The sequence below is a fragment of the Delphinus delphis genome, chromosome 15, assembly GCF_949987515.2.
Source record: "Delphinus delphis chromosome 15, mDelDel1.2, whole genome shotgun sequence".
NCBI classification, from domain to species: Eukaryota; Metazoa; Chordata; class Mammalia; order Artiodactyla; family Delphinidae; genus Delphinus; species Delphinus delphis.
The window spans coordinates 49,121,180-49,135,567 of NC_082697.1; the positions used below are offsets into that span (position 1 = coordinate 49,121,180).

Consider the following 14,388-nt stretch of genomic DNA (forward strand, 5'->3'; position numbering starts at 1 on the left):
TGACAATTGAGTACTCTGAGAAGCAGAGAAGGTATAGAACAAACGAAATCCAAACACACTTAGCCAAGGAAGCATACAGCTCACATGATTCAACTCCATAAAATGAAAAACAAATTACCCACCCTCTTAGAGGTCAGGTGACTATGGGTTTTGTTTCTGCTGTCAGATGCCTGTCTTGTATGAGGGAGGACTGTCCTGGACCGGACACTGCCATGGTCTTTGGTCTTCCCTGTCACTGAGCCCACGAGCTCAGGCTACACCTCCCCACCTGGCCTGCTGGATGTAAGTGGTCTGCCTAGAAGGAGACTGGAGAGAAGCATGACAGATCCAAATGCCTAAAGCACTGAACAAGCCAGAGGGAGCAGAGTGAAATCCTAAAACCTGGTACAAACACAAGGCGTGGATCTCCCCAGCCACCTCTCCACACTCTGGGTCCTGGCCTGCATGTAATCTGCCCCGGTACCTGCATTCTCACACTGCACACACTTCAGTTCACCTGCCAGCAGCTGCCAACAGCTAGAAGCATCTAGAGATGGAGGATGGGTCACAATTATTGTTCTGCAGCTAATGACTTTGTATGAAAACTACAGTGTAGGCTGCAATCTCAGCCTCGGCAGGAACAGCCTGCTCCTTCGTCAAGGCCCACGGGCTGTGACACTCTGCTGCTCGTGGACCACTTCAACTGCAAAGTCCTTTCTTTGAGTCCCATCAACACGGAATGAGCACCTTTGATGTCTCCACACCAGTTCATGGATGTCTAGTGTCCTCCTGTCGGGGACACCATCTCAGGAGAGAGGACCTGCACCTGGTGCTCTGAGCCTTACAGATGGAGATACTCTAGTTCACTAGCCTTGAGAAAAAACCAAGTCACTGCGTTCTAATAGGAGGCTAATGACAAGTCACTGTCACTTATCTCTTAAAGTGCTTATGTCTTCCATGTAAATGATTTGTAGCAGCCTGATTTAAACATTTTCTGCAGGGCCCACAGCATCTAACACAACGTCTTGCAACTAATGGGCACCAATAAACACCTAATTCATTAACATTAAGGAAAACAACACTTGTCATAGACGCCAAATGTCAGCTCTTCACAGGTGCTGAAATAGCAGCAAATTCAAGATCTAGCCCTTTATTATAAAAATGTGCTGTCTTGGTAGCCTAACTTTTGATTTGTGTGAACACGTCCCCCTAATCATTTAAATTATTTTTTCATAGCCCAGAAGAAACATTTCTTAAACTTCACATATATTTTTGGCTGTCAAATGACAGAAGACCTTTGGTGTCCCTGGAAGCACACGAACATCTCTCCAAATTACTGCTGTTATTGAAACGTGCTCCAATTACCAAAATATCTGGGTTCCCACGGAGAAGTACAGCAAGCATTCAGTGTGCACACACATACATACCACAGATAAAGCAGTTACATTAATTCAGGTTAGAGTCAAACGCCCACAAACACGGAATCTGGCCAACAGCCTGTAACCACCATCAGTAAAGGGATTCCATAAAAGGAATCCACAACTCTGATAACTCATTTAAAATCACCTTCAGTCACTGCCTAGGTGCACCCTCTGGGTACCATGGCAGCCAGCTCAATGCTATACGTGTGTGTATATTTATTTATTTTACTCAGATAGAACTTTAAAATTTTTGATTTATGTGGAGTGTGGAAATAATAGAGCATGATTCTGACATATTCCCAACTGTCCATTAATTAAAGTCTTGAAGGGTTGGGACTACTGTTTTACATGTAATCTGTTCCCCCACCACCTAAATCCTCAATGACTAATGTAACCCAAAAAATCCACTTAGCTTTTCTGAAACTAGAAATCCAAGAAACATCAATACCTGCTGAAAAATCAAACAGAAACATTGTATTTTGCATGCTTTCCCATCCTTGTCCCTGAATAGAAGTTCCTAAAACTGAAACCCAGATACTGCTATCTTGGGAGGTCAGGTTTAGACTGTGTAAGTTCTCCAAAACAGGGCCTGGTCCAAGTACATCTGAGATTCTTCCTGAAGCAGCAGAGAACGTTAAGTACAAGCAAGAAGGAGGGGCTGAGATGCACAATAACTCTTTATTAATTATCTTAGAGATGGGCTGAGAAAAATCCCCAAAGGACTAATGTATTTTTCTCTTCTGTCCTCGAGGCTGAGCTGTAAGTTTCACTGTCCTGACTATACAGCTCTGGTTTCATGAGCGACTGAATTCCAAAATGTAGGGCAGAGGTAGATTCTAAGATACACACCCAAGAGAGAGTTTTGGGGGCGAGGCATCAACCTGAAAGAGTAAAGCCCCTCAAGCAAGCCAAACCACAGCAGAGACCCAGACTCAGGCACCTCTGCCTCAGAGAGTGCCCTCCTTGGGTTTCACACTCACTCATTTCTACTTTTTGCTGGGGGAGGGGAAGGGACACTCCACTGTCCTGCTTATCTCCAGGATCTCTCTGCACCCCACCCACTGTGGCCGAACATGCCCCAGGCCCACAGACCACAGCACTTCAACCGGCACCATCCAATCAAACACATCAGCTGCAGACCCTGGTCTCTTCCAGGAGGACCCCCCATTCCTTCTCACAATCCTGAGTATTCCTCAGCCCCTTCAGCTCACCTACAGCAAGTGGCTGCCCCTTCTGAACCAAATCCCACTCTTCCCCATCCACAGGCTCCAGAGTCAACAGACCTTGCCTTCTGCATCACCTGCTAGCATCCCTTCCTAGACACACCCGACCTCCCAAGAGTGGACCCACACACCTTCCTCACACGCTCCAAGCCCGCACAGCCTCGGAGCCCGCACACCCTCCAAGCCCCTCTTCCGGGTCCCGCGCCTGGCCCGGCCTACGCGGCCTACAATGGGCGCCGCACAGGCCCGCGCCCCTCAGGAATGCGCGCCCGGCCGCAATACTCACCCGAGCGGCGGCGGCGGCGGCGGCGGCGGGGCCCCGGGACCGGCTCCCAGAGCGGCGCGGCGCGGCGCGGCCCATGCGCTCAGCGGCGACGCGGCGGGCGGGACCGGGCGGGGGCGCGGCCCCGGGCGGCCCCCATCGCAGCGGCGGCGCGGCGGCCCGGAGGCGGGCGCGGGCAGGCCGCGGGGGCGCCGCCAAGGCCGGCCGCCCACTCCCACCGGCCTGCTCCGCGGGGACGCGGCTCCGGCCCAACTCCGGCCGGTCCGGTGGCGGCGGCGGCGGCGGCGGCGGCGGCGGCGGCGGCGGCGGCGGCGGCGGCGGCGGCGGCGGCGGCAGCAGCCGCGATCGCTTCCCCGAGCCGGGAGCCGAAGCTCACAGCGCCGAAGCCCAGGCCGGAGCGCCCCCGCCGGCGCCGTCCGGAAGTGCGGGGGCGGGGCCCGGAGCGTGAGGCGGGGCTTGGAGCGCGGGGGCGTGCCAAGAGCGTGGGGGAGGGGCCATGGGCGTGGGGCGGGGCCAGGAGCGTGGGGCGGGGCCGGGAACACCAGACGAACCCCGAGAGCGGTGACAGAGCGAAGCACTGTGGTGGGCGGAGCCTCTAGTGTGGAGGCGGGGCCGGAGCGTGGAGGCGGGGCCAAGAGAGTGGCAGCCCGGCCGAGAGCGCTAGACGGAACCGGAGCGCAGGGAAGGGCGAAGAGCGTAGCGGGTGAGGTCGAGCGTGGGGGCGGAGCCTCGAGCATGGAGGCGGGGCCTGATGTAGAAGTGGACCCTGAGCGTGGAGGCGGGGCCAAAAGCGTCTAGGCGGACCCGAGGCGTGACGCAGAGCGTGAGCGAGTGGGCGTGATCAAATGTGTCGGTTGGGGAGAGGCCGTGGTGTGGACGGTGCCAGGACGCTGTCAAGGGTGACCCGGGAGGGGGCGCCGGAAACTGCGCTGGGCCCCTGGGGCTGTGTGGTCCGGGAGGGTGGCCGGAGCACCGAGCAGATGGGCGGTCCCCAGGCGCACCGCGGGCGCACGCCAGGTTGCAGCCCTTTTCTGCTGCCCACACGGTGTCCACCGGCCCAGGGCTCCCCAGGTCGGCACCCACACGCCCGACCCGCGCCCAGCCGGCCTGCCACAGCCTCGGAGGGAGCTCCCTGAACGGGAAGACCCTCTCAGGAGGACGGCCACCAACAGCCCACGGCACGGAAGAAAGCAGGTGTCCCGGAGTTGGGCTGTTGGAGAACACAGCCCGGCTGACTAGGAACTAAGCCCCTGGTGACATCCAGCCTCTTTGTCCCCCTGCTCCGTGCCTGCTGCCCCCCAGGCAGCCAGGACCCTGAGAAGGTGGGCGTGGGCTCTGCCCTCCCTGAGTCCCCAGCCCATCAGGACCCAGCCAAGACCAGGGCACACAGTAGGCATCCAATAAATGTTGGAAGTCACTTGGGCAGGGGCCCCAACCTCCAAAGAGCTGTGGGCGGGACTGGCTGAGGCCCCACCCCAACTGGTCCAGCCTGCCTCAATTTCTCCCAGGCACCATCCAGCGTCCCGGCAAGGGCTCTACTTCCCATCACTGCCCCGTGGGTCCCACTGGCCCAGGCCAGCCTGAGAGCAAGGGCTTCTGGGTGTCCTGATCCCTGCACCCACTACCCTTCTCCCCCTCGCTGTTTCCATGGCAGCCCTTGCCTGATCTGCAAGCCCAGCTGGCTAGCTCCCATGTTGCCCACCCACCACCAGCCCTTCCCAGAGGAAAAGGATGTGGGTACCAGGAATTGATTACTGCCCCTAAGGAATTGCTTCTGCCACTCCCATGATCACCCAGGACCTCATCCTCCAGCAGTGCCATATCAGACCTGGCACCTTGAAAAATGCTCCCGACAAGCTCCAGGGCATGGCTGTACCCACATTATAACACAAGGAAGTTGAAGCTTAGGCCACACAAGGACCTGCTCACCTCCTCCCGGCCCAGGGCTCCCCAGCCCCTCATCCATCCCACACTAGCCTCAGCGGCCCTCACCTGGCCTGCTCTCTGGAGCTCTCGCAACCTTCAGGGCTCTTCCCTGGGTGCATTTGGTCACTTGCCCATCTTCATGCTTCAATTATGCTGCCCCCCCAACTCCCCAGTTCACCTCTAATGCCACCACATCTTCTCCTGATTCACCCTTGCTGCCCATCCTCATCCCTCATAGCTCCCAGGCAAGGGGAGAAGCCCAGGCTTGGGGCACTCTACCCACCAGCCAACCTCCTACCCAGCTGCCCACTGCTGGCCCCTGCCTGGGGTGAACGGCACAGAGGCATCCCAACCCCCAGCATCCAGCTTCCCAGGACTCAGCACAGCCTCTGACGCCCAGGGTTTCATAGGAAAGGGGAGCAATGAGGGACGAAGGCCACCAGGGAAGAATCCCCAGCCTGCCAATGGCCCAGGCCACCACCCAGGGCAGGCTGGGCAGGAGCAGGGGCTATGGGTAGGGACAGCACATCAGAGGAACTGCACTGCTGAACTCACTAGAGTCCTGGTGGCAGGTGTCACTCTCACCCACATCCAGCTGGGATGGCCCCAGGCCTCCCAGTGCTGGGTACAGGAGATGTCTTTGCAGCCTTCCCCTGACCCTGTTCAGCCACAGAGCCTTAGAGACAGAGTAGGTGGCCATCATGGCACAACAGAGTCTCTGTGGGGTGCAGGAGTCCTCGGTGGGCCGAACAGACATCAGGACCTCCAGGACACTGGTCCTCAGGCTGTCTTTCCACTCCCAGACACGGGCCCCCAATGCTTGCCTTGGTTCTGCAGAGCTGCTGCTGTGGCCAGGCCAGGCTCCCAGGGTCGTGTCCACATCCATCCTCCTCCTGGCCCATGGTGGCAGATGTCCCCAGGCCCTGGGACCAGAACAGGGCCCTCGTGCCTCTGGCTCCTCGGGGCCCTCGCCCTGTGGGGACAGGAAGGGAGTCAGAAAGCCTGGAGGAAATGCTGTAGCCCTGCTTCAGGGTTGTGGCTATGGGCACTCAGGGAAGGCTGGAGCAGGGTGGCGGTGGGAGGAGCCCAGAGGAGGGAGCTTGGGGAGGCTCTGAAGAGAGGGAGGCAGGGAGGGCAACCCTGGGGGCCTGCACTGGAGCAAGGGTGACCTGGCAGGGGGGCTGCGTCAGCCACCCAGAGCTGAGAGCAGACACAGAGCCATGGGAGCCTCACTTGGGAACAGGGAAGTCCATGATGGAGCCCTCTTTTCCTACAGAAGTCCTTTAAAATGCACCCCTCCCTGGGGGCAGGAGTCTGCCACAGGAGGCTTTAATGTGATAAACTGTAGATGACATTTGTTCAGGCTTTCCAGGAATGAAATAAAAAACTTAAGAGCAGAAAGTAAATCATTTTCTTCAACTGAGACATAAAAGGAATATTTGAAATTGAGTGAGCTCTGAAGCCTTACAGATGTTTGTCCACTTGGCTGGGGGAGACCACTTACAAGAATTAATCCTTGGGAATCATCCAAGATGCACCAAGGTGGTATGTTGAGGGGCGTCCAGCATGGCGCCATGTGTGGGGGATGAGCCCCGCAGACAGGCTACTGCACGTCAGATCTGCACAACTCCTGACTCCCAGGAGGGGAGGGCAAGGAGGGGCTGTTCTGAGTCAGGCTTCTGGAGGGAGTTGCAAGCTTCAGGCTGAGCCCCTTCTGGGCTCTGCATTTTCAGCTCTTCTGCCTGGCCCCAGGTGTGCACAGTGGGAGTGCGCAGTGGGCAGGCAGGTGAGGACCTGGAGAGGGAAGCGGCCTTGGCTCATCAGTTCTGACAAGTGCAAGTGGACTTCCCTTCTGAGAGGCGGCCCCAGCCACAGAGGCCAGCCACCTTCCTGGCCATGAACCTAGACTCCTGGGCTCCATGTTTTGTCTTGAGTGTCCTTTTTCCATCAGTTCTGAGCTCAGGGAGGAGGGCCAGGTGTTCCCCCATCACAAGTTCAACAAAGGATGTGGAGACATCACACCAAGGGCGTGAGAGACACCACCAAGTAGAAAGGCTTGGAGCCCATGCACACGGTACCCACTTGGGTGGACGCAGAGAATGTGCCTATAAAGGCAGGAACTACCCCAGAGCATTAATACCGGTCATTGCTGGAGGGCAATTAAGGCAGGCTCCAGTCTCTTCACACATCAGGAAGAAGGTCTACAACAACGTTACTGTTGAGATCTTAGGAAAACCAGGAAGCTCTGCAGCAGGCCATCGTCCCATCAACGGTCAGTATGAATTAATCCATCAGAGTGAGGCCAGCCTCAGGTGAGGATCCTGGGGTATGGGACAGAGCTGACCCATGGGGCAGTGTCAGGCAGGGTGTGACTGCCGTGGTCGCCCCGAGTCGGCCTTGGGACCAGCAAGAAGGTGCCACCTTGAGCTTCCTGGGCTGGCCAGCTCCATGACCACCCTGGGCTGGGGCCTCCCAGGGCCCCGACTCTGCCTCAGGCAGGTCCCCCACCTCTTTCCACCTGTGTCTGGCTCCTCTCACCCTTCCCACCTGGGGGCAGGTGTGTCCTCCAGGCTGCCATTTTGCATCCCTCTTGTTGCCTGGAGTTCTCTTGCCAGCCTGCAGCCGAAGCTGCCGCAGACAGATGCCCAGGAGCAACCTCAGTCCCAGTGCCAAGCTAGGGAGGTGGGGGGACAGGAGCAGGGCTTTGCTTCAGACAAACTGGCTTCAAGGTCACCTCAGTGGTGCAAGACACTTTCTGACCCTGCTGCTCTCTGTCATCCAGTCCTGGTGGCCCCTGCTCCTAGGAAGCACTTCATCCTGCCCTGGCCTCTTACAGGCCAGGAGGTCCCACCCACAGAGATGGAGAGCTGAGCACTCTGCCATTGCCGGTGCGGGCAGTACGCTCACAAACGGGCACGGTGGTCACCTGCTTGCTCCCGCTCGCTCAGAGCCCGGAGTCCCAGGCCCCGCAAGCCGGTGGTATGCTTGTCTCAGGGTCCCTGCACAGACCACTCACCCAGCAGACCTGACACAGCTCCCCTCATGCCTGCCGGCCCCCAGGAGTCAAGGGCAAAGCCCCAAAGCCAGCACACTCCATGCCAGGGTGCCCTCTACACACCCCCAACTCAGGTCTCACCCTGTGTCCTGAGGGGGTCCTGTCAGTCCAGGCTGAGGGGCACAGCAGGGACACCTTTCTGCACTGCCTCTCTGGAGGATTCTGACTGCGAGGGTGTGTCTAGTGGGCTCAGGGATGGAGGATGGGCATCGAAGTCTCGATGGCCAAGATGGCTCCCACCAGCCACAGGGGCTTGGGAAAGAGGAGGGGTGAGCAACCCACCCACCCCCAACCCAGCACCTCCCCAACTTGGGGGCCTCAGCATCACCCGCCCAGCTCCTGCCTCCCTGGACACTTAAGCGTCTGCCTGTGTTTTGGGCCGGCCAGAGACTCTGGGCACCTCCTCGAGCCAGAGTATCCTCCTTAGCAAAGTGAGAGTCCCAGCGTGATCCTGCTAGCCTCAGAGGTCTGTGTGTGACCCTCCATGAATGGGCCCAGGCCACGAGATGGAGCCCACGCCGGCTGTGGTCTCAGACACATCACAAACAGAGGACTGGGCCTCCTGGCCTCGCCCACCCCCAGTGCTATTTCCCCAGGAGCACTGGTGTCCACATGGAAGGGCCAGGTTCCTAGAGACCTCGGCCCAACTTCTGGAAGCAGCAGGTAAAGTTCCACCTTCCCAGTCAGCCTCAGGCTACTCCCCTTCTGGTCTTGGGGCTGCCTGCCCGCCTGCTGCACTGACCCTCACGCCGGGCAGACTCCCCCTCTGTCCTCTCTGTCCCTGTCCTGGCTGCCCCATCCCCTAAGGCCTCTCCCGGTGCTGTGAGCGCTCACATCCATCTGAGGGTTATTGTTTCTCCTTCCACCTGACACATCTCATTCCACCCCCAGCCCCCACCCCGGCCAAGTCCCCATAGTCCTGGGGACCAGGGCCACCCCTCGAGCTGATAGCTAGGGGCCTTGGTGGCGGGAGGCAGGGAAGTGCTGCCCCAGGTGGGCCAGCTGCCCCTGTCCCCAGCCTACCCCTCCAGGTCTGCCTCCGCCACCCACCCTCCACTTTGCCATCCTTCGATGTCTCTCTCGGCTGCCTAGGAGCCCTGCGGCTGCCGCGGACCAGTTGTAAGTATGTGATTATGTATGCCGGGTCCCTCTGGCCCCTTTGTTGCTGCAGAATCTGTCATGGCAAACAAAAGTGCACTGGATTAGCCACAGTGGATTAAAAGATTTGCTTCTCAGAGTTTACCTAATAACCTAACAATCGCACTGACGGAGGCTTTGAACCTCCGAGACACACTCGCCAGGCCATCTGGGAGCCCTCAGCCTCTGCGGGCAGCAGGACGGTTGGGGTGATTACAGGCAGCCTCCGCCCGTCTTCACACCCGGCTCGGCCGTGGCGGGCCTGAGCGCTCGGCTCCTGCCAGGCCCGTCTGGGCCCAACGTGGAGACGAGACCAGACTCCAGGAGAAGAAAATGGAGGCTCAGGTTGGGGGCCAAGGCCCAGGCAGGACCTCCTTCCAGAGGGCCCGCTGCCCAACGCCAGGTGTGGGTGGTGGGCACCAGCCCTTGCCTGCATGGGCCCACCCCCCCAGGGGCATCCACACGTCACACACAGCAGCAAGGACACTGCAACATGGAGTGCGGCCATGGCCGGCAGGTGACACTCCGGGCTCCACCATGCCATGGCGCACAGCCCCACGGCCAGCGCCCCTCAACGCGCGTTCCTGCACACACGCGTGCACACGCGCACACACACACGAGCGCGTCCCTCTTTGATCTCCAAAGGACACTCCATTTACAAGCTCTTAATCGCAGCTGCCTTTTCGGGCCTGTCCTCTGAAGTCCCGAGTAATGGGATTTGGCGCTTCTGATCCATCTTGGGCTGACCACTCCCCGTTATAGGTGGACGTTTTTTCCTTTTTTTCCGCCTTTTTTTTTCTTCTCGAAAAAATGCTTCTGAAATCGCACTGCCTTGACATGCCTGTTGCCTAGCCCTGGGAGCAGTGGCCGGGCAGCTGTTACGCCCAGGGCCTCGGCCAGTTGGGGGTCTTTGATGCCGCCTCTACGTGAAATCTGCCGAGAAAGACCCACGAGAGCGATTTTCGGACCTCGGTGCACTGGGATTCATCCTGCCTTGCGCCGTTTCCTTTGTCTCTCTTCCCATGACCCTTCCTTGGGGTACCTGGGGAGAGGGGCCCGGGGTGAAGGTGCAGAGGGTGGGGTGGGCTGAGGGCTGTGGGCTCAGCCACAAGAACAATGGGCAGCAGGGAGCACGTCCACCTGTCTGCCTGTCTGCCCGTCTATCCGTGCGCCCACCCAGCTTACCTCACCTGCCTGGCTCCGTGTGCCTGCTCCCGCCCCACCGGCCCGCGCTCCGCCATGCTGGGCCTGGCTGTCCGTCCGAGCACTCTGAGCCACTCCAGGAAGCGGGTCCCTGCTCTTGGACACTGTGTGGCTGCAAGGAAGAAGCGTGACTCTAGGCTGCAGCTCGGGCTCCCACCGCCGATTGGCTGAGGCAGGGACCAGATGACGGCCTCGGAACCCTATGGTAGCCATGGCAACCAGCCCCTTTAGACACCGCCACCCCCGAGCCACTCCTGACTGCGGAGGGAGCAGGCGGCACCGCTGGTGGGCCCGCGCCAGGGTCCCCTTGGAGGGTCAGGTCAGACGTGGCTGGATGGTTGCTGCTCCTGCACCAGTTGTTGGGTGGTTTTTTTTGTGTGTGTTTCATGCACGTCCAGTGTTAGGGGTCCCTGTCCCTCTCTTGGGACATGTGCTAGGCCACTCCATGAATGCCCTTCCTGATGCCCTGGCAGTGGCAGGAACAGTGTCCTTGCAGCCCCTACCGAGAGGAAGACTTCAGGTCAGGCTTGTCCCAGGAGCTGAAGGCCAGGCCCAGTCTGGTGAGAAAATCATGTGTGAGGGCAGCAGGAGGAGGAGCAGGAGGAACTCCCCACCCCCAGGAGGCAGATCCAAGCTCTCCTCCACCTCAGACCCCACAGGGCCTCCTGGCCTCACCTCTGCCTGCCAACCCCTCCGCAGCCCTCTCCTTAGTCCTTTGGACACACAGACACACACAGCCCCAGCATGGCCCTGCTGCCCCACAGACCTTGTATCTCCACCCAGTAGGACCCTGGGACACTTTCCAACCCTGTATCTTTGCACCCGCTCTTCCTGTGGCCTGCCCCAGGGTCTGCTGGCCTCAGTGAGGCCTTCCTTGATGTCTCAAGGCCACAGCTATTCAGCAAGGGCACAATGCAGCATCACTCCGAGAACTGGCCATCCTGGGTGTTGCAGGACAGAGAGCAGCCCAGAGCCACCCCCACCCCATCTCCATGACAACCCCTGGCCTTTCAAAAAGCCTGTGGGGTCAGCACCTCCTGGTCAAGGCCCCCACATAGGGCACCTCAGAGCCCTAGGAGGCCCAGCCCCACCTGCTGAGCAGAAGATGGAGGAACACCTGAAGGGCTTGGAGAAGCAGGTTTGGGCCTCAAGCCCCCAGGAAGAAGCCAAGGCTGAGGCAGGCCCCTGCAGAGGCCACTGCCAAAGCCAGAGGGACCCAGGAGTAAGGGGGAGCACGGAACAGGAGTCCAGAGTGGTCACATATCTGAGGGAACAGGCACAGGGCAGGCTGGGCTGGGCCCAGAGTCACAGGGCACAGACGCTGCTTGGCCAGCACCCTGAACTTGTCCTGAACTCTTCACACTGGCCTGGCCACACCCCAAGCTGCCCAGTCATGGGGCTTCCACCCCTAGCCTTGGGGCATCCCCTGCTGTGCTGGATGCCATGCGCAGACAGATCTTGTCCAAGGGCAAAGTGGGCTGGGTCACCTGTGGGTGGTAAAGGGGCCAGGGCCTGAAGCCTCATTCCGGGGCTCAGGGTGAGCAGGGGAAGACTCTGGCAAGCTACGGCACAGAGTGCCAACCTGCACAGGGCTGGTGCTGCTGGGCAAGTTCTCCTGACCCAGGGCTCCAGCTAGGGGGCAGCCAGTGGCGGTGGGAGGAGAGGGGCTCAAGGGGGCAGCAATGGATGGTGAAGGTTGAGGTGGGTCCCAGTGCGTGTGGATGGGCCCCACAGCAGCTCCCTTATGCTCCCAGCACCCTGACAGGGCTCCAGTTGCCCTCTGCACACCTGCCACCCTGCAGACCCTGATAGTGAGGGGTCAGGCACAGAGCCCTAGACTGAGCCCTGCCCCTCTCAGCCTAGGTTGTCCCCTCTCTAGGTAGGGTTGGTCCTTTTGCCTGCCCTGGGACACAGGGACAGTGGAATCAGGCAGTGGACACAACAGGGCCTTGACACATCACGGTGTTGACGGCCATGCTACTGTCAAGGCCTCCAGTGCTGGTCCCGAGGGCCCGTCCCCAGTCCATAGCCATAGTGATGCTTCACCCTCCTGTCCACAGCCCAGCATGGAAGCTGACTGGTTGAGCTGTTGTCATAGAAACACACAGGAGGGTCGACCCAGCTGGTACAGACAGCGGCATGGCCTGTTTGCTGCCATGGGTCAGTGCAGGGCAGCTCATGCTTCCATAGGTTTGACCTTGATCAGCACAACCCCCTGCACTGCACCAACCCAGGGTTCCGATGGGCTGCAGGGCCTCAGCCAGGGCAGAACTGGAGCTCTGACAGAGCAACAAAGGGGCTGTGGTTGAGAGGTGTGGTTGACGGAAATGAAGGCAGCTCAGGGGCCTCCGCCCGACCAGGGCCGGGAGGGTGGGACACGTGGAGGGCAAGGATGTGTGGCTGATGGGCAGCTCAGCTCCTGGCTCCATGCTTGTGGATGAGTGCAGCCCTTGTGTCCTCTCCCCACTCCCACCTCCCAGACGAAACCGGAAGGTCTGGGTTATTGTTTTCTTGGGGCTGGGGAGTGAGTTTGTCACTCAGTGAGGGCTTCTGAACCTTTCCTGAGTCAAGGATTTTTGTGAGAATTTGATGAAACTGATGCTGCACCACCAGAAAAATGCTCATGTTTTAGTTCTGGGGCCAGGACCACACTCAGACCCCCACCTCAGTCCAGCCTCAGGCTATGCAGGGGGCAAGTGACCTGCTAAGGGCATGCCAAGCTCCTCCCAGGAGCCAGCAGAAGCCAGCCTGGGCCCACCAGTGCTGACAGGGAGGCCAATTCCACCCTCCATCCACCTCTCCCCTCCCCCGTACTGCTCACACCTGGCCCAGCCCCCACCCTGCTCAGGCCACAAGCCCTATGCCAGCGCCAGGTCCCTCAGTTCCCTCGAGGCTCCAGGAATGGCACAGGTACCCCCTCAGCCTGTGGTCTTAGTTGGGGCGGGAAGGAGCAGGCAAGGGAGGGGTACCTGAGTCAATATCAGTGAACTGGGATGTTCTGGGTATGCATTGCAGGGGTACCCAGGCCACAGACTGGGGGTGGGGGTTGGGGGAAGGGGGGCGGGGCACAGAAAGGGGATCCTGAATGTGGGAGGGAACCAGGAGGTGGAAGCTGGGGAGACTGGCCCACCCAGAGCACCAGCAGTCTGTGTGGTTCAGACAACTGGGCTGGGCGTTGCCAGCCCACAGAGCCGGGCCAGGCGTGAGCTGGGCATCATCAGCTTTTGGTAAAATTCTTAAAAAATTAAAAGGGTCACAGAACAGGGATGAGGACACGTGGGGTCTCAAGGCGTCCCCGGAGGAGACTGGGACTGGTGACCTCTGGGGCATTCCCCCCAGGGCTCTGACCCAGAGGCAGCCCCCAATCCTGGATGACATCCTTACAAGCCATGGAGCCTCCAGGGCCCTCCTGCAGCCGTGCCCACTGGCCAGCTGCATGCTCCCTATGGCCTCCCGCCCCATAAACACAGCCCAGGTGGCAGCACTTCCAAGGCTCCCTCAGGGGAGCCTGGTGCCCCTCAGTCAGTTGCCAGGACCAGGTCAGAGGAACCCACCTGTGTCCTCCCAAAGAGACCCAAATGGGTCTCAGTGCTCAGGACTTCCAGGTAGGGTCAGCAAAGAGGGTCATGCCACCCCCAAATCTCAGAGCAGGAAAGGCCTCAGGTGCCTGGTCCAGTCTCCCACTGGGGGCCACATCCCCACCCAAGTTCAGGTCTGGGTCAGCTGAAGAGGGAACATCTGTGTCACAGGCCCCGCAGGCCATGTCGCTTCTGCCTCCTTTTGGACCGTGACAGGGAGGTGCTAACAGAAGCTCCAGACTCAAGGCCTTCCCTGCGAGACACTGGCACCAGCAGCACCTTCTGGGGCCCCTGCACCTCCCAGAGCTGGGGGGGTGGTGCTTGCCACCCCAAAGGCAGTGCTGGTGTGGACACCATACAGCCACTCCCAGAGCCAGAGCATAGCACCAGGTCTCTGCTCTGGAGAACATTCCAGGCAATGTGCCTTGAGCAGGAGCGAGCACAGTCCTACTCTATCCTAGGATGCCTCCCACAATGCTGGGTTCTCCCAGAGAAGAGAAAAGCACCAAAACCTTACACACCTAGGGACCACCACCCACCTCAGCTGCGTCCTGGGTCTCTGAGGCATGGGGTGAGCCTGATC

General features: G+C 59.5%; 1 protein-coding gene and 1 long non-coding RNA gene across 3 annotated transcripts in view; both read right to left on the reverse strand.

Moving 5' to 3' along the window:
• AXIN1 (axin 1) overlaps positions 1-3,036 on the reverse strand; it is a 53,581-nt gene extending 50,545 nt beyond the window's left edge. Inside the window, exon 1 of one of the 2 annotated variants that reach the window (XM_060031353.1) lies at positions 2,910-3,036. The gene's annotated coding sequence lies outside the window, so the exon portion shown is untranslated. The remainder of the gene's footprint in view (positions 1-2,909) is intronic. The other variant, XM_060031354.1, reaches the window with a different exon arrangement.
• Positions 3,037-9,950: 6,914 nt separating this feature from the next.
• Positions 9,951-10,776, reverse strand: LOC132438702 (uncharacterized). Its single transcript, XR_009522215.1, has 3 exons — positions 10,731-10,776; positions 10,210-10,339; positions 9,951-10,066 (listed from the first exon to the last, which is right to left on the reverse strand). It is a non-coding gene; the product is annotated as an uncharacterized lncRNA (long non-coding RNA).
• Positions 10,777-14,388: the final 3,612 nt, after the last annotated feature.